Source organism: Mobula birostris, chromosome 13 (genome assembly GCF_030028105.1).
Source record: "Mobula birostris isolate sMobBir1 chromosome 13, sMobBir1.hap1, whole genome shotgun sequence".
Classification (NCBI taxonomy): domain Eukaryota; kingdom Metazoa; phylum Chordata; class Chondrichthyes; order Myliobatiformes; family Myliobatidae; genus Mobula; species Mobula birostris.
The window spans coordinates 12,481,883-12,500,853 of record NC_092382.1 but is presented as its reverse complement, the minus strand read 5'-3'; the positions used below and the strand labels follow the sequence as shown (position 1 = coordinate 12,500,853).

Below are 18,971 nucleotides of genomic sequence, written 5' to 3'. Positions count from 1 at the left end.
TCTCCCTTCCCCCACCCCCACCTTTTATCCTCCTGTCCTGCCGAAAGGTTTCGGCTGGTAACGTCCCAATTCACTCTCACTAGGGAATGAGCAAAGTCGCTTTAACCCTTTTTTCAGCAGGGAAACCAGTAATATCTATACCCTGATATAGGAGACACCATTTACATCTGATGCTATAACAGGATGGTGTTCGGTGCGGTCCCGACTTCCCGGATGAGCGAAAATGGGCTTTCACAATCAGTGTGCTTAACCTGCACAGACAGTTCAGTCTGAGAAGAGGCATAAATTGACATTTTCGGGCACCGAAGGGTGCTAAATAACTCGCACATCACCTGACAACAGATGACGGGCGCGCAAGGTTTCCCAAATGGTCTCATCGTGAGCCCGGGAGCGCGAGGGTAAAGAGCTCCGCGAGAGCGCGCGTGTCGGGCAGTGGGCGGGGCGGTGAGCTGAGCTGGTGCGCGAGAGCCCCAGGGAGTCTGCACCGGGATTAACAGGGAACGGGGAGCGTGTCTTTCGGTCAGATAACTTGCTGTCCAGCACTCCGAGTTAGTCATAAATCCGACCCCCTAACGCAGCTGGGGCAAGTAAATAACGTACAAAGCTGGACTTAAGTAATTAATGTCTGTTTTCAGTTCAAATGCATAAATAAAATCCTATCTCCCTTCGCATGCAGTCATTATACCAGTTTACATTAATTAAATTGTCAGAGCTTTTCTGCTCAACCGACCAACACGCATAACTGGACCACACACCCTCGAAACTGCTGCTGCAGATACGGAGATAATTGCTGAACTGATCTAAAAGTTCATTATGCATTCCCCATGTCCATCCCTGTAATACTAAAACCCGCTGTTTGTCAATAATCTCAGCCTTCAACAGAATCAAAGACTTTGCTTCCGCTGGCAATAAACGAGAAGAGTTCAAATAGCTCACAATCGACACAGGAACAATAGATGTATTCGTCTGAAATAAGAAACTCTGAAAACGGAACAGGTGTTTGCTGTACCGCACCCTTGTTTTGAAACAGGAGGCCATTGTTCTAGAGCTGATCTTAATCTTTACTAAAGCTGGGGAAAACTTAAATCATGTAAGCAGGAAACAGTTGGAACACAAAAGGCCCCACAGCCAGAAGGGGCTTAAAAAAAAACAAAAATCTTCTTGATCGCGGATCCAATGCACAGACAACTGGTTGTTTGGAAATAAAGATCGGAAATAAATATCAGAAGCTGAATTATTCCCACCTTAATTACCCAAGAATACTCTGATAGTGTGGATACGGTGTATCGTTTCTTCCAAATAACCCCGCCCACTGCCCCACACGGATCTCTCGTTACCATGGTAACACACACAACACTGGAGGAACTCAGCAGGTCAGGCAGCTCTATGGATGGGTGTAAACAGTCAACGTTACGGACCGAGTCCCTTCATCAGGACTGGAATGGAAAGGGGAAGCGGGCAGTTGATTGACTGATTTGGAAGGTGCGGCTTGTTGTTCTGTGAGACTCGGTGCTCAGGGTCTGCGTGCAGGCAGCTGCCTGTCCCGGCACATTCCTCAGAACAGGGAGCGGCCGTTCCGCTGAAATCAAATCCAAGCCGTTTCGGCAAAACACTGACATTCAAGCTTGAAGAAAGTTTAACCTTTTCTGCTACAGGGAAGAGCGATAGAACCAATGACGCGATGTAAAGTACATTAGCTGGGGTCTCGAAGGCCGACTGTACTCTTTTCCATAGACGCTGCCTGGCCTGTAGAGTTCTTCTGGCATTTTGTGTGCGTTGCTCGGATTTCCAGCATTTGCTGATTTTCTCATGTTTGAGAGAGATCGGTGACGGGTCACTGCCCCGTGGGATGTTTCATATATCACTACCGGGGTGAAAGATGCCTTCTGCTCGCACTCAGTTGAAACCAGCCTGGAGAATATTTCTGGTTGACGGAAACGACGTCGTTTCGCTGAATCCATTTGGACAGTAATTGACTTGTTAGCACGAACATGTCAGGACTCCCTTCTCCCACTAAGTTTACTCCCGAAGCGGCCAAAGCCGAGCCTCGCTTTAAACGCTGAATAGTTGTGTAGAATCATAGACAACACTTACCTCTGACGTTGTAACCGGACGGCGTTCAGTGTTGTCCCGGGAAGTCACAGACTGATATCCCGGGTGATCGACAGTGTTCCTGCACCGGTGTTCTCGCCCTGTACGGAGAGTTGAGTCTGAGCTGCTGCTCCCGAGACCACTCGGCTGTGACGTGTCCGTCGCTCATTACAGATGGACAGGGCCGGGTGAGCCGGGGTAGAGCGGGACTGCCGCAGTCCGGGTCACACTGATTCTCACCGGCTCTGGACGGGTTTGACAGCGGGAGGAGGCGGGAGCGGGATCAGTGTAGCAATCCTGAAGAGGAAAACAAACCGGCTGCGTTAACCTTTCTGTCCGGATTTCCGTGTCGATCTCTCTTTTTTTCTTTCATCGCAACCAGTGGGGCGGAGTTTCTCTGTTTAACTCAGCGAGTCCTAGGCTGCGGATTTGATCCAGCCCAGGTTCTGGGAGGGTCTGATCTCCGCCCCGTGTGTAAACGGGACTGCCCGGCGTAGGTAGAGTTTCAGCTCAAACGTCCCTCATCAGTTCAGGTACAGGGAGCTGTCTTTCTGCTGAAACTAAACCAAACAAGTTCGACTCGAAAAATACTGGGAAAGGTTATTGTATTTCCATCCGGACAACTATTGTCACAAGAAACCCCTCGCCCACGGTTAACAACGGGTTTCATTTCACAAGCAGTGATTGTTGATCCACACCCCGCCAGAAATGTTTCTGGAATTTGTTTCTCTTTAAAGGCATTTATTCCAAATAGCCAGAAGTTTTACCGAGGGACGGAGTGACGCACTCACTGAAAACTCACATATGTTGAAATGGCCGACAGGAAGGGAATGATGCTCTGATTGAAAATGAGCACGGGGGGAGCGGGGAGTTGTGTGCTGATTAAACAGGAAGCCTGACTCCCCTCTGTCTCCTGACCTAACCCTCACTCTCCCCATACCTCTACCCATCTACCCTATCTATACTCTCATGATTTTGCAGAACTTCGTCAAATCTCCCCCAAATCTTCTGCGTTCCAAGCAACAAAGTCATGACCTATTCAATCTTCCCTTATAACTCAGGCCCACCAATCACGGCAACAACATCTTTGTAAATTTTCGTTGTACTATGTCAACCTTAGTTACATCTTTCCTATAGGTAGGTGACGTAAACTGCACTCAATACTCCAAATTAGTCCTCATGACCATCTTAAATCATCCAGTCTCATGTACTGAATACTTTAATTTATGAAGACCAGTGTACCAAATATTCCTTTACTACCTTATCCAGCTGTGCAGTCACTTTCAATGAATTGTGGACCTGCATTCCCGGTAGCCTTTGTTCTACGGCACTCCTCAGTTCCCTACCGTACACTGTGTAAGAGCTTCTCTGGTTGATCCTACCGGTGCAACAGCTCGCAGGCCTGCGTTCAATTCCATCTGCCATTATCAGCCCATTTCCCACCTGATGCAGATCCCGCTGCAAACTCTGATAGTCTTCCTCGCTTCAAATACACCCCAAACCATGGCGTCATCCGCAAACTTGCTGATCCGTTTCATCTGATTATCATCGAGATCATTGATATAGAATCATGACAACAACGGATGTCAGCACCGATCCCTGCGGAATTCCACCAGTCACAGGTTTCCAGTCAGAGAGGTTACTATCTGCTACCACCATTTGCCTTCTCCTCCATGCCAATGTCTTCTCCCATTTACTACCTCACCCTGAACACCAAGAGAATTAACTTTATTGGCCAACATCCTACGCGGGACCTTGTCAAATGCCTAGCTAAACTCCATGTGAACAATATCTATTGCCCTGCCTTCATCAACTTTCCTGGTAACGTTCCTTGAACCTCAATAAGATTGTCTAGAACATACAAAGTCATGTTGGATATCCCTAATCAGTCTTGTTTATTTAAATACTCGTATATCCGGCCCTTCCAATATCTTCACATGACTGACATCAGGTGCACTGGCCTATAATTTCCTGGATTAATTCTGGAGCCTTTTTTAAACAGCGGATCAAAATTAGCCATCCTCCAATCCTCTGATACCTCCCCTGTCTTTGAGAATAATATAAACATATCGGCTACTTCCCTACAATTTCCGCACTTTCCTCCATCGGGGTCCGAGGGATCAACCTGTCAGTCGCTGGGGATTGATACATTCGAATTTGCCCAATATACCAAACATCCATGGCCTCACTTCTCCTTTGCCTCATTTCTATAGACTATTTTCCCGAGTGAACACAGAAGCAAAAATCCACTTAAGAAATCCTATACCTTCTTAGTTTCCATGCGTACATGACCATTCTGATAATCCAGACGATCAATTGTGCCCCCTGCAATCATTTTGCTTTTAAGATATCTGTATAATCCCTCGCCTTGTCAGCAAGGACAACCTTGTGCCACCCTATAGCCTTCCTGGTTTTGTTCCTCAATGTTATCTTGATTTTCCTCGACTCCATAAGTGCCTCATTTTTTCCTCCCTGCCTACACCTGTTATGCACCTTTTTAAAAAATCTATACCGGGGCCTCAATATCTCTTGAAAAACAGGTATATTTACCTTTTATTTGTACAAACACATAAATACCTTGAAGTCTACAAATTGTATCTTTCAAGGTCTCCCACTTACCAAGTACACATTTGCCAGAATATAGCCAACCCACACAAGTCAGATCCTTTCTGATACCATCAAAATTGGTCTTTGTCCAATTTAGAATCTCAACCCATGGATCAGATCTATCGTTGTCCACACTTCCGTTGAATCTGATGACATTGTGATCACCGATGCAAAGAGTTTCCCAACACAGACTTCTGTTACGTGTGTCCTGTCCCAGTCCCTAATGGGAGATCAAGTATCACACTTGTGTCTTTGGGACTTCAATGTGCTGATTGACGAAACTTTCCTGAAGACATTTGTCAAATACATGAGTACGTCTACTCAATCATGAGAGTTCCCGTCCGTATGTGGAAGGTTAAAATCAAGTTATAACGAATTATGTTTCTTCCAATATTCTCTGAAGTCTACTAATTTGTTCCACTAAAATCCGCAGACTCTTACGTGCTCTGTAAGACAGACCCATTAACACGGTCAACAATTTTTATTTCTCCGATCTACCCATAAAACCTCACGAGATGAGTTCTCTCATCTGTCTTTATTGCACACTGTCGTGACATTTACCCTGCGTACTGAAACCACCCGCTGCCCCTGTAACCCTTCACACTCTGTCGTGTATAAAACAATAGAACCACAGAGCAGGAGAAAATCTGCAGATGCTGGAAATTCAAGCAACACACACAAAATGCTGATGGAACGCAACAGGCCAGGCAGCATCAATAGGAAGACATACAGTCGACGTTTCGGGCCGAGACCCTTCGTCAGGTCTAATCAGAATCACCGAATACCGAGCTGCCAGTCTCAATAATGGTGACAATATCATAATTCCATGTGTTGATCCATGATCTGAGCTCATCTGCCTTTCCTTCAATCCTTGTTGCATTGAAATATACGCAGCTCAGAACATTAAACATTAATCACAACATGGTTAACCTTCGATTCCTGACTTTGTTTGAGGTCTTAACAACATCTGTTTGAGAAGCCTGCATAGGTACGTGGATAGGAGGGAATGGAGGGCAGGTCAATGGGTCTCGATGGATTAACAGTTCGACATGGAGACCTGGAAATGTGCACAGATAACCCCCGGTGTGGGAAGGGAGAATAGGAATCATTCGCAGTAAAGCAGCTGGTTGCGAAAAAATCTCCATGTGGGATTGGAGATCCGGAAACGTGCGTGGTAAACACCCCCGCTGTGGAATACCAAGACCGGGAACCACAATCTCACCGTAGATTTGTTCAGTGACTTCTGATCAGCTATGATCAACATCGTTACCACTGTGGATGAATAAATATTTAATCCAATACTTCTGGCCTCCCTCACTCGTCCTTGCCTCCTCACCATCGCTCTTCACCCTGTTCTCTTCTCCATGTCTCTCCCTCACCCCTCAACACTCGCCCCACTCTACTCACCACCCAACAACCTTGCCGTCCTTTCTCATCATCCCCCCTAGTGCTCACCCTCATACCCCTCCGCACCCCACACCTTCACTCCTTCTGCCCCAATCCAGTCTCCCTCATTGCTCTGTTATTGATGTCATTCTCACTCGCCCGTCTTTCCTCGCCGCCCAACTCGGTCACAAATCCTCCTCAATGTACAGCCTACCACCCCTCCCTACTCACTGCTGATATCACTCACCCCTCCCTCCTTGCCAACCTAGTCACACCCCTCCTTACTTGCTGCCCCTCTCGCTCACCCATTCCTCCTTTGATTTCGCACTCACTCACCCTCCCTTGGACACCACTTATTCCACCTTCCCCTCCTATTCTCCTTAACCCTATCTCCTACTCCCTGTCACTCCCTCACTCTCCCCACCATTTACTCCTTCCGCACTCTAACTCCTCTCTCTCTGCTTCTTTCCTTCATCCTCTCTCCTATTCCACTCCCCTCTCTCTACGCCTCCCATTACCTTCTCACCATCCATCCATCCCTCTCACTCCCTTTCTCTCAGTCACTCTCCCCACGCTTTACCCCCTTTGTTCCTCCCTCTCTCTGGCCCTTCTTTTCCTCTCTGTCCCTCTCTCCAATCTCGGTCCCCCTTTTTCCTCCTTCTAGACCTCTCTGACCCTGCTTCCCTTCTCCCAACCTCACACCCCCTCATTCTCTGTCTCCCACTTCTTTCCCCCCTACGTCTCACTCTCTCACTCCCCTCTCTCTCGCTCTCTACCCTCACTGCCCATCTCTCACTCCCCCTCTCTCTCCACTCACTCTCTACAGCCCCCACACAAATTTATCTTCCCTCTGTTCACCTTCCACACACTCATCCTACCCTTCCCCTTACCCTCACAGTCTCCCCCTTGCACTCACTCTTACATCAACAGCACTTAAATGTTTAGTGGGATCTGTGACTGCAAAGGCTGCAGGTTCCATACACATGGTAACGTCCCTTAATTTAAAGAATGTCTCAGTTCGGAATGGCACGGACTGGTTTATTGCTCCATTTCTCTGTCCTTTCTTTCCCTCTCCGACCCTCTCCCCCTCTCTGTCCCTCTCTCCCCTCTTTCTAGACCTCTCACCCTGCTTTCCTTCTCCCCACCGCACTCCCCGTCTTTGCACCTCTCCCCTTTGTTCCCTCCCCACGTCTCACTCTGTTATCCCACCTCTCTCTTGCCCTCCCCCTTCATTCCCCATCTCTCACTCCTACTCTCTCTACTTAGAAAACATAGAAAATAGGCGCAGGAGTAGGCCATTCGGCCCTTCGAGCCTGCACCGCCATTTATTAAGATCATGGCTGATCATCCAACTCAGAACCCTGCACCAGCCTTCCCTCCATACCCCCTGATCCCCGTAGCCACAAGGGCCATATCTAACTCCCTCTTAAATATAGCCAATGAACTGGCCTCAACTGTTTCCTGTGGCAGAGAATTCCACAGATTCACCACTCTCTGTGTGAAGAGGTTTTTCCTAATCTCAGTCCTGGAGGACTTCGCCTTTATCCTCAAACTGTGACTCCTCGTTCTGGACTTCCCCAACATCGGGAACAATCTTCCTGCATCTAGCCTGTCCAATCCCTTTAGGATTTTATACGTTTCAATCAGAACCCCACTCAATCTTCTAAATTCCAACGAGTACAAGCCTAGTCGATCCAGTCTTTCATCATATGAAAGTCCTGCCATCCCAGGAATCAATCTGGTGAACCTTCTTTGTACTCCCTCTATGGCAAGGATACCTTTCCTCACATTAGGGGACCAAAACTGCACAAAATACTCCAGGTGTGGTCTCACCAAGGCCTTGTACAACTGCAGTAGTACCTCGCTGCTCCTGTACTCGAATCCTCTTGTTATCCAAGTCACCCTGCATCCTCTTAGCATCCTCCTCACAGCTAACACTGTCGCCCAGCTTCGTGTCATCCGCAAACTTGGAGATGCTGCATTTAATTCCCTCATTCAAGTCATTAATATATATTGTAAACAACTGAGGTCCCAGCACTGAGCCTTGCGGTACCCCACTAGTCACTGCCTGCCATTCTGAAAAGGTCCCGTTTATTCCCACTCTTTGCTTCCTGTCTGCTAACCAATTCTCTATCCACATCAATACCTTACCCCCAATACCGTGTGCTTTAAGTTTGCACACTAATCTCATGTGTGGGACTTTGTCAAAAGCCTTTTGAAAATCCAAATATACCACATCCACGGGTTCTCCCCTATCCACTGTACTAGTTACATCCTCAAAAAATTCTATGAGATTCGATAGACATGATTTTCCTTTCAAAAATCCATGCTGAATTTGTCCGATGATTTCACCGCTCTCCAAATGTGCTGTTATCACATCCTTGATAACTGACTCCAGCAGTTTCCCCACCACCGACGTTAGGCTAACCGGTCTATAATTCCCCGGTTTCTCTCTCCCTCCTTTTTAAAAAAGTGGGGTTACATTAGCCACCCTCCAATCCTCAGGAACTAGTCCAGAATCTAACGACTTTTGAAAAGTTATCACTAATGCATCCACTATTTCTTGGGCTACTTCCTTAAGCACCCTGGGATGCAGACCATCTGGCCCTGGGGATTTATCTGCCTTCAATCCCTTCAATTTACCTAACACCACTTCCCTACTAACATGTATTTCGCTCAGTTCCTCCACCTCACTGGACCCTCTGTCCCCTACTATTTCTAAAAGATTATTTATGTCCTCCTTAGTGAGGACAGAACCAAAGTAATTATTCAATTGGTCTGCCATGTTCTTGCTCCCCAGAATCAATTCACCGTTTCTGTCTATAGGGGACCTACATTTGTCTTTACTTTTCCTTTTTACATATGTATAAAAGCTTTTACAGTCAGTTTTTATGTTCCCTGCCAGTTTTCTCTCATAATTTTTTCCCCTTCCTAATTAAGCCCTTTGTCCTCCTCTGTTGAACTCTGAATTTCTCCCAGTCCTCAGGTGAGCCACTTTTTCTGGCTAATTTGTATGCTTCTTCTTTGGAATTGATACTATCCCTAATTTCTCTTGTCAGCCACGGGTGCACTACCTGCCTTGATTTATTCTTCCCCCACATAATTTCAGCTTCCCCCTCTCCAGTTTCCAACTTCCACACACTCACCCTGCCCTTCGTCTTTTTGTAAAATTTGTAAAATTTTGTAAACTCACAGAAAACAGGGCAGCAAATTTAACTGGTAACGTTACACGTTCGAGACCCTAATTCATGTTCTTTATTTCACATTAAAGGATCTATCATTATACACTTCAGCAGAAATGGTTACATACAATATTAAAGTGACTTTATTCACACTCCATTGAGAGTGATTGGTCAAACCGGTTACATTTGATTTCAACAGTTCTGAAGAAAGTGTGTGTGGCAGTTTGCAATGACGTCAAAACGCTGTTGGACTATTCTTGGGGAATCATTCAACTTTTGCCATTTATCAAAAGTTCCTGTTAAAAGAAAGGACGGGGATGAAAAGAGAGGAGAACATTAGATGGCCAGGGAGGTGATAAATTTGGTCAAGAAGGAAAATGAAATGTACATAATGCTTCAGATGTTAGGGTCAAACAAAACAGACGAGGAGTATAAAGACACCAGAACATAACTGAAAAAGGGAATTACGAAAGAGAAGAGGGGGTCATGAAAAATTCTTGGTAAGTTCGATTAAGGTGAATCCTAAGGCATTCTATACATTCATCAAGATCAGGAGGATAACTAGGGAGAGAACCCTAATGCATTCTCTTCCGTAACCAGCTCGAATCACATCAGGCAGGCACCAACCGCATCATTCACAAAGCTACATGTTATATTATATCAAAGAACACCTCACAAATAACTTCTTTGGAAAGGATCTCCAGTTTAGCAGATGACCTGAGGCATCGTTGTGTCGATTTTAAAACACAGAGCAAAGCAACTTTATCTCACAAAATGGAGGATGTAAAACAGTTCCACAAAATGGCAGCCTCCATCTCCAAGCACGTGGCAGGAGCAAAGACAATTCACCTGTCTGCTTCCACTGTCCTTGACCCATTCGAGTTCGACATTTTCTTCCAGATTTTAAATCCGCCATGGCCAGCAAACTGACAAGAATGAGTTGAATTGTTCAACTTCCAGGTTAAATGGTTAAAATAATATGGTCCAATCATCACCGTCATTCTGCATTTATTAAAAAAAAATTACAGCACAGCAACGTGTGCCAACATCTCTTCAGACCCAGAGTCAACTGTTGAGATATTAGTCAAATTAACTTTATACAGACAGGCTGTAATAGGGACAGCAGTAGATAGTCCAGATACACATAACTCATGACCTGGCCAAACGGTTCTCGCCCCGGATAACCACGCTCTTGCGATACTGAATCCGATCACTGTTGCCCCATTCTACGCCCCATCCTGCGACACTGATGACATTACAAGTGTCCAAGATCGAGCCCCACCCGGTTCTCTGATTGCCATTACTGGTGTTCCATTCTACATCCCAACCTGGGACACTGATGACATTACTAGTGTCTCAGACCGAGCCCCGCCCGGTTCTCTGATTGCCATTACTGGTGTTCCATTCTACATCCCAACCTGGGACAGTGATGGCATTACTAGTGTACCTTACTGAGACTAATCCTGGGGCACTAATGACATCGTGGGGAAATGTTTTTTTTTCCATCGATTTTGGGAGAGAGAGGATGTGGTGGGTGCAGTCGTCGCACGGAGTTAAAAGGGATTTCAGCCACCCCAGAACAACAGGATTTGTGTTCTTTGAATGTTTCGGAGATGCGGTCATTTTTGCTGCAGTTGGAAGTTTGCACATCCCTTAAAAGGGTAACAATCATACCAGTGCCCAAGAAAAGCAGCATGACCTGCATTAAGGACTATCATCCATTGTACTCACACTACTCTGAGAGGTTTGCGATGGCTACAATTAGCTCTTCTCTCAGCAAGGACCTGGGCCCACTGTCATTTGACTGTATCCACAATAGGCCACAATGCGATTTCATCAGCTCATCATGCGGCTTTGGATTACTTTGACAATACGAATACTTATATCAGAATGCTGTTTCTCGACCAGCGGTCAGCCTGTAATGCAATTATTCCTACAGATCTGATCAAAAGGCTCAAACCGCTGGGCCTTTCTACCTCCCTCTGCAACTGGATCCTCGACTTCCTCACCGGGCAACCACAATGTGTGCCGATCTCCACCTCGCTGTCAATCGATACAGAGGGAGCTGTGTACAGGCCACCTAACGGTAGTAGTGAGGTTGGGGATGGCATCAAACAGGAAATTAGAAATGCGTGCAATAAAGGAGCAGCTGTTATAATGGGTGACTTCAGTCTACGTATAGATTGGGTGAACCACATTGGTAAGGGTACTGAGGAAGAGGATTTCTTGGAATGTATGCGGCATAGTCTTCTGAACCAACATGTCGAGGAACCAACTAGAGAGCAGGCCATTCTGGACTGGATATTGGGCAATGAGGAAGGGTTAGTTAGCAATCTTGTCGTGCGATGCCCTTTGGGTAAGAGTGACTATAATATGGTGGAATTCTTCATTGAGATGGAGAGTGGCATAGTTAATTCAGAAACAAAGGTTCTGAACTTAAAGAAGGGTAACTTTGAAGGTATGAGACGTGAATTAGCTAAGACAGACTGGCAAGTGATACTTAAAGGGTTGACGGTGGATATGCAATGGCAAACATTTAAAGATCGCATGGATGAACTGCAACAATTGTTCAGCCCAGTCTGGAAAAAGAATAAATCAAGGAAGGTAGTGCACCCGTGGCTGACAAGGGAAATTAAGGTTAGTATCAATTCCAAAGAAGAAACATACAAATTAGCCAGAGAAAGTGGCTCACCTGAGGACTGGGAGAAATTCAGAGTCCAGCAGAGGAGGACAAAGGGCTTAATTAGGAAAGGGAAAAAAAGATTATGAGAGAAAGCTGGCAGGGAACATAAAAACTGACTGTAAAAGCTTTTATAGATATGTGAAACGAAAAAGATTGGTTTTAAGACAAATGTAGGTCCCTTACAGTCAGAAACAGGTGAATTGATCATGGGGAATAAAGACATGGCAGACAAATTAAGTTTAGCACACGTGGGAGTGGGGTGGGACTGCACCCGGTCATGATATGAGGCGTTCTGATCCCACTCAGGAGCGCAAGGCACACAGAGAGGGACTGAATGTTCGCGGTGCTGACTCCCCGGCAGGAGTAGCGGCTTGGGAAAGCAACGTGACAGGAGGAGCGGGGTTAAGGTGTTACTGGGGGAGAGATACAGTGAATACAGATGGACGAACAGAAGGTTAGAAAAATCCTTGAGCCAAGTCACACATTTCCCATTCTTCCAGGTCACGGGATTAATCATCTAATCCCGCACTAGTCTAGTATTAAAGCCCATGTCGCGATTGTCGAAAAAGTGGGACCACAGCATCACCACAAATCCTATTTACAAATGTACTGTGTTTCCAATGTTACCTAATGTCATGACCGGGCTACAGATAACCGGAGGCCCCATTTAGCGGAGCCTGATCCCGCGTCCAACAGCATGGAGCCACTCACAATGTTTCTTTTGAATCCGTATTTGTTGCACAAAAGGAGCGAACCCAAAATAACCTTTTCCCGCATAGGTTTATAGCATACACTCTAAAACAACATTGTGACAAATTGCGACAGCCTTGGCAATTGGCTTGCCGGTCAGTATGCAGCTGCAAATCTTCAAAAGCTACTTACCTTGACTCAACCGACAGATCTTATTTTGGGGTCTATGACAACTACAAAATGCTGGATGAAATCATAGGTCAGGCAGCATCTAGGGAGAGGAATAGACAGACAACGTTTCGGGTCGAGGAATTTCTCTCCATAGATGTTTCCAGGCCTGGGGACTTCCTCCAGCATTTCAATAGACAATAGACAATAGGTGCAGGAGCAGGCCATTCGGCCTTTCGAGCCAGCACCGCTATTCACTCTGATCATGGCTGATCATCCACAAGCAGTACCCTGTTCCTGCTTTCTCGCCATATCCATTGACTCCGCTATCTTTAAGACCTCTATCTAACACTTTCTTGAAAGAATCCAGAGAATTGGCCTCCACTGCCTTCTGAGGCAGAGCATTCGACACATCCACAACCCTCTGTGTAAAGAAGTGCTTCCTCAGCTCCGTTCTAAATGGTCTACCGCTTATTTTTAAACTGTGGCCTCTGGTTCTGGACTCCCCCAACATCGGGAACATGTGTCCTGCCTCTAGCGTGTCCAATCCCTTAATAATCTTATATGTTTCAATCAGATCCCCTCTCATCCTTCTAAATTCCAGTGTATACAAGTCCAGTCCCTCCAATCTTTCAATATATGACATTCCCGCCGTCCCTGGAATTAACCCAGCGAATCTACGCCGCACTGCCTCCATAGCAAGAATGTCCTTCCTCAAATTTGGAGACTAAAACTGCATATTATACTCCAGGTGGGGTCTCACCAGGGCCCTGTACAACTGCAGAAGGACCTCTTTGCTCCTATACTCAACTCCCCTTGTTATGAAGGCCAATATGCCATTAGCTTTCTTCACTGCCTGCTGTACCTGTATGCTTACTTTTCGGGTGCGAATCTCTTTTTTTCCGCATCCGCAGAATCTCTGGTGTTTACTCTCCCCGCAGCCTCCTTTTCCCTGCTATTAAGTATTTAAAATCACACTTATTCTGCATTACTACTACCTCTATATCTCGATTAAAGAACATTCGGAATCCTTAGTTAACACCTACACCGAGTTTTCCCCTTTGAGCTGCTGTCCTTTCACAGCACCGTGTAATAACGAGCATCTAGACCCGGTCATCTTACAGTCACATCTCCTAGCGCTACTAGGCCGGCCTCAGATGTGATGCTTTCGGAGTAGTAAAGAAAACAATATTATGGGTTTCTTAGGGATGCCAGAAGGGCTTAGACAATGGATATCACTTACCTGAATTTTCAGAAGGCGTTTGATAAGGTGCCACACCTGAGGCAGGTTAACAAGATAACATCTGATGGCGTTACAGACATGATACTGGCATGGAGACTGGAATGCCTGACAGGCAAGAGACAACATGAGGGAATAAAAGGGGCCTTTTCTGGTTGGCTGCCGGTGATTAGTGGTGGTTCTCAGGGGTCAGTATTGGGACAGCTACTTTTCACATTGTTTGTCAATGATTTAAATAATAGAATTGATGGCTTTGTGGCAAAGTTCGTGGATGATACGAATATAGCTGGAGGGGGTATGTGGGGCTGAGGAAGCAATGCGATTGCAACAGGATTTAGGCAAATTGGAAGAATGGGCAAAAAATTGGCAGATGGATTAATTGTTGGGAAATGTATGGTAATGCTTTTTGGTAAAAAGAGCAATAGTGCAGACTATTATCTAAATGGGGAGAAGTTTCAAACATCGGAGATGCAGAGGGACTTAGAAGTCCTCGTGCAAGACTCCCAGAAGGTTAATTTACGGGTTGCGTCTTTGGGAAAAGGCAAATGTAATGTTGGCATTTATTTGAAGTGGAATAGAGTATAAAAGCAAGGAGATTATGCTGAACCTTTATAAGACACTGGTTAGGCCGCGCTCGGAGTATAGCTAACAGTTTTGGACTCCATTTTTCAGAATGGATGTGTTGTCATTGGAAAGTCCAGAGGAAGTTCACGAGCAAGATTCCGGGAATGAAGGGGTTAACATATGAGAAGCGTATGGCAGCTTTGAGCCTGTACTCAGTGGAATTTAGAAGAATGTGTGTGGATCTGATTTAAACCTACTGAATGTTGAAAGGACTAGACAAGATGGACGTAGAGGGGATGTTACCGATGGTGACGGTATCCTGAACTAGAGGGCAGAGCCTCAAAACTGAGGGGCGGCCATTTAGAACAGAGGTAAGGAAGATTGTTTGTTTGTCCAGAGAGGAATGAATCTGTGGAATACTCTGCCACGGACTGCGGTGGAGGCCAAGCCCAGGTGTATATTTAAGGTGGAAGTTGATAGTTTCCTGATCGGTCAGGGCATTAAAGGATATGGCGAGAGGGCAGGTGTATGGGGTTGAGTGGGATCCGGGATTAACCATGATAGAACGGTGGAGCAGACTCGATGGGCTGAATGGCCTAATGCTGCTCCTCTGTCTTATGGTCTGAGGTTCAGGGACTTGGAAATTCTGGATGTGGTGATAAATTGGCTTCGCCATCGGCTGTGCGGGAGAAACCAGCAAATTCTGAAAGATGGTTTAACCCTCTGACTGGTGACCAGTGGCTGCTGGGATATCCCAGGGATCGGCGCTGGGCCCATTGTTGTTTATCACCTATGTCAGCGGCCTGGATGATGTAATTTTAGATTAGATTCTTTTTAGATTTTCCTGTTCTCTTCCCTTCCAAACATCACGGCAATGTTTGGCTTTGGTTCAGCGACAGGTAATTTACATGTGCTATGCTCCGTTCGCATTAAATTGATTTACGGTAACTGTCGTCAGAGCTTCTCTTGTGAACATGCCACGCAGAATTGACCATCCAGCCCATCGAGCTTTCTGTCCCACACCGTGAAATCATGATTTTCGCTTTGCAATACCACGTGCTGCTTTCTGAAACTGTTTCCCCATCCCCACCCCCACCTGTTTGCAATGTATCGAAGCCTTAAGCAAAATCAAGGTCTTTGCTGCTACATGACGTTGAGGAGATCAGCTCGAAACACCCACAATAAACACAGTCACAAAGAGGAAAGCACATGCATTCATCTGAAATGACAAGTTTGGATACGGAACCCGTGTTGGCTAAACAGCTTTTCGCACACTGGCTTTGAAATCGTAACCCCTGGTTCGAGAAATGTTTTTATCTTTGACATAAATTGTGGAAGCTCTCACACGTGTAGACGGAAAACTACAGGATCACTGACACCACCACCGCCCGAGGAGGATTACAATAGAAATGATGACTTCTTGATCACTGATCCAAAACACAGGTAACGTGCTGATTGGAAATAAAGATCCGAAATAAATAACAGAATTTGAATTAGTCTCACCTCAATTGACCAAGAATGTTCTGTCTCCGTGTCGATATATTTTCGAGTGGTTTTCTGCTAACTTCATTCCAACCAGTCCAGCGACAGATATTTATTATCTACGGGGGAGGGCCCGGTATTGCTGTTCTGTGAGACTCACAGCGCGATTTTCTGTGTGTAAGCGGCTGCCTGTCCACAGGGCGGATTCCAAACAAACCAGTTCAACTCCACTGCAGCTGTGCACAAAGCAAGCTTAATATTGTATTTAATTATTTCTGCTACAGAAAAATAACAATAGACAGCCGTTGATATAGAAAAGAAAGATCCCCAGTGTCTGCAGTCTGAATGATTACTTGTTCCGATTGCGACCAGACTTTGTGAGATTCCAGCATTTAATTTTACCACAAACTGCCATTATTTGTAGTTCTGATATCATACTTTGCGATTTAATTAAACAAATTGCTCTGTGGCATTCTCCACCGTCACGTCCCGAACAGTAAAACAGTAAAATCTTACGGTCGCCCTGTTTTTCTGGGTAGTTAGTTTTAACTGTGTGTGCGTGTCTCTGTGTCTCTGTGTGTGACTGTGTGAGAGAGAGAGAAATCGGAGAAGGGACCCGGCCCTGCCCCGCGGGACATTTTGGATATTATTATCGTGAACAAGCTTCATCTGTACTGACTCAGTAGAAACCGCCCTAAAAAAATGTGTATGACTGAAGGTAACAATGTCGTTTCTTTTCATTCATTTGGTAAATAATTACTTCGTTGAACGTGTTAGAGCTGCCTTCGCCCCTTGTATTCCCTCCCGATCCCGACAAAAGACCAGCCCCGCTGTAAACGCTCACTGATTTGCTGAATCGGAGACAACATTTACCTCTGATGTTGATACCGGACGGTGTGCAGTGCGGTCCCGGATAACAAATGTGCCGACCGTGCACCGAGAACTCAGTCTGTGCTGCCGCTCCCGACCCTATTCGGTTATGAAGTGTTAGTCGCTGATTACAGAGAGACAGGTCCGGATGAGCCGGAGTTAATGGGGCAGTCGGCGGTTCTGGTCCCACACCTCCTCACCAGCCTGGTACAGGTCGGTCAGCGGGAGGTGAGGGGACTAGGGCAAATCCAGCAAACACAGACAGAATTACAGAAGCTGTGTGAACCTTCCCCCGTGTTCGCAGATAGTTTCTGTCTGGATTTCCGGGTCGATCTCTCTTTTCCACCTTATTCCTCTGACGCAATCAGTGGGGCGGAGCTTATCCGTTTTATTCAGCCAGTTCCAGCTGTGAATTTGATCCAGCCGGGTTGAGGCTCCACCCACGTGTGAACGGGGCTGTCCGGCGCAGGGCGAGTTTCAGCACAAACACTCCACGCCCGTCACGGCTATTTCGGGGAACTGTTCTTTAAGGCGTTTCAGAGCGGGGAGGATTAATGAAGAAGGGGTGGCGTTACTAGTCAGAGAAAATGTCACGGCAGTGCTCCGTCAGGACAAATTGTAGAGCCCGACTAGTGAAGCGTTTTGTGTGGATATGAGAAATAAGTAAGGTATGGCCACGTTAATGGGGCTATATTAAAGACAACCCAACAGTCCTCGGGATTTAGAGGAACACATTTGTAAGATCCCAGATTATTGCAAGCACCTTGTAGTTGTTAGAGTGGGTTATTTTAATTTTCCACATAATGGCTGGGAATCCCATATTGTAAATGAACTAGTTGGGATAGAGATTGTCAAGCGTTTTCGTCATCGGTAAGCAGAAATCCCAACGAGCGAGAGTGAAATACTGAATCTGCAATTAAGCAATGGGGCAGGGCAGGGGGCAGAAGTTTGTGTATGAGGACACTTTTCATCCACTGACCAAGATGCCATAATGTCCACGTAAACATGTAAAATGTTAGATCTGACCTGTCGGTTGAGATTCTATATTGGAGAAAGCACCATTTTGATGTTATCAGAAAGGATTTGGCAAGTGTGGATTGGGACAGGCTGCCTTCTGGCAAAAGTGTACTTGGATGGTGTGAGGCCTTTAAAAAATAAATGTTGGGACGACAAAGCCTGCAAGTGGCTGTCAGATGAAAGGGAAGAATAACACGTGTAGGAATATTGATAGCCAGGAGATATTGAGGCGCCGGTTAAAAGAGGAGAGGAGATGCACAGCAGAGAATGGCAAGTAGGATCACATGAGGTCCGTATGGAGTATAACAAGTGCAGGAGAACGCTCAAGAAAGAAACCCGGGAGGCTCAAAGAAGGCATGATGTTCCTCTAGCAGACAAGGTGAAGGAAAATCTTTGGGAATTCCACAAACATGTTCAGAGCAAAAAGATTGCAAGGGTTAAATTGGACCTTTGGAAGACCAGACTGATAATCGGATATAATCCGATGTTGCAGTATTTATGTGGAGTCAGGAAAATTACATTGGAATGAGAGAGTAGCCGGTCAAAGTAAATTGGATGGAGCTGCAGGCAGGAATGTCAGCAGAGCAGCAATGCAGTGCATTTCTGGGGGGGGGGGGGGGGGGAAGAGGAATCTGCAGGACATGTGTATTCCAAAAATGAAGAAATACTCAAATTGCAAAATAGTACAACTGTGGCTGACAAGGAAAGTCAAAGCCATTGCAAAAGCAAAAGAAAGGGCACACAACAAAGCAAAAATTAGTCGGAAGATAGAGGACTAGGAAGTTTGTTTTAAAAAACCTACAGGTAGCAACTAAAAATCACTAGAAGGAATCGAATGAAATATGAAAGTAAGCTAGAAAATAATATCAAAGTAGATAGTAAAAGTTTTTCAAGTATGTTAAAAATAAAAGAGAAATGATAGTGTAGTTGGTGACACAGGACAAGATAATCTTGCCTGACGGACCCGTTGGAATTCTTTGAGGAAATAACA

At 45.8% G+C, this 18,971-nt stretch overlaps 1 protein-coding gene and 1 long non-coding RNA gene across 2 annotated transcripts in view; both read right to left on the bottom strand.

Annotated features, from left to right (window-relative positions):
• The window catches only part of LOC140208386 (NACHT, LRR and PYD domains-containing protein 3-like), a 39,557-nt gene extending 37,169 nt beyond the window's left edge, over positions 1-2,388 (bottom strand). The window contains exon 1 of the mRNA XM_072277044.1: positions 2,095-2,388. The gene's annotated coding sequence lies outside the window, so the exon portion shown is untranslated. The remainder of the gene's footprint in view (positions 1-2,094) is intronic.
• A 6,838-nt stretch (positions 2,389-9,226) lies between these two features.
• On the bottom strand, positions 9,227-17,296 carry LOC140208405 (uncharacterized). The gene is made up of 3 exons (XR_011888758.1): positions 16,967-17,296; positions 16,115-16,329; positions 9,227-9,562 (listed from the first exon to the last, which is right to left on the bottom strand). It is a non-coding gene; the product is annotated as an uncharacterized lncRNA (long non-coding RNA).
• Positions 17,297-18,971: the final 1,675 nt, after the last annotated feature.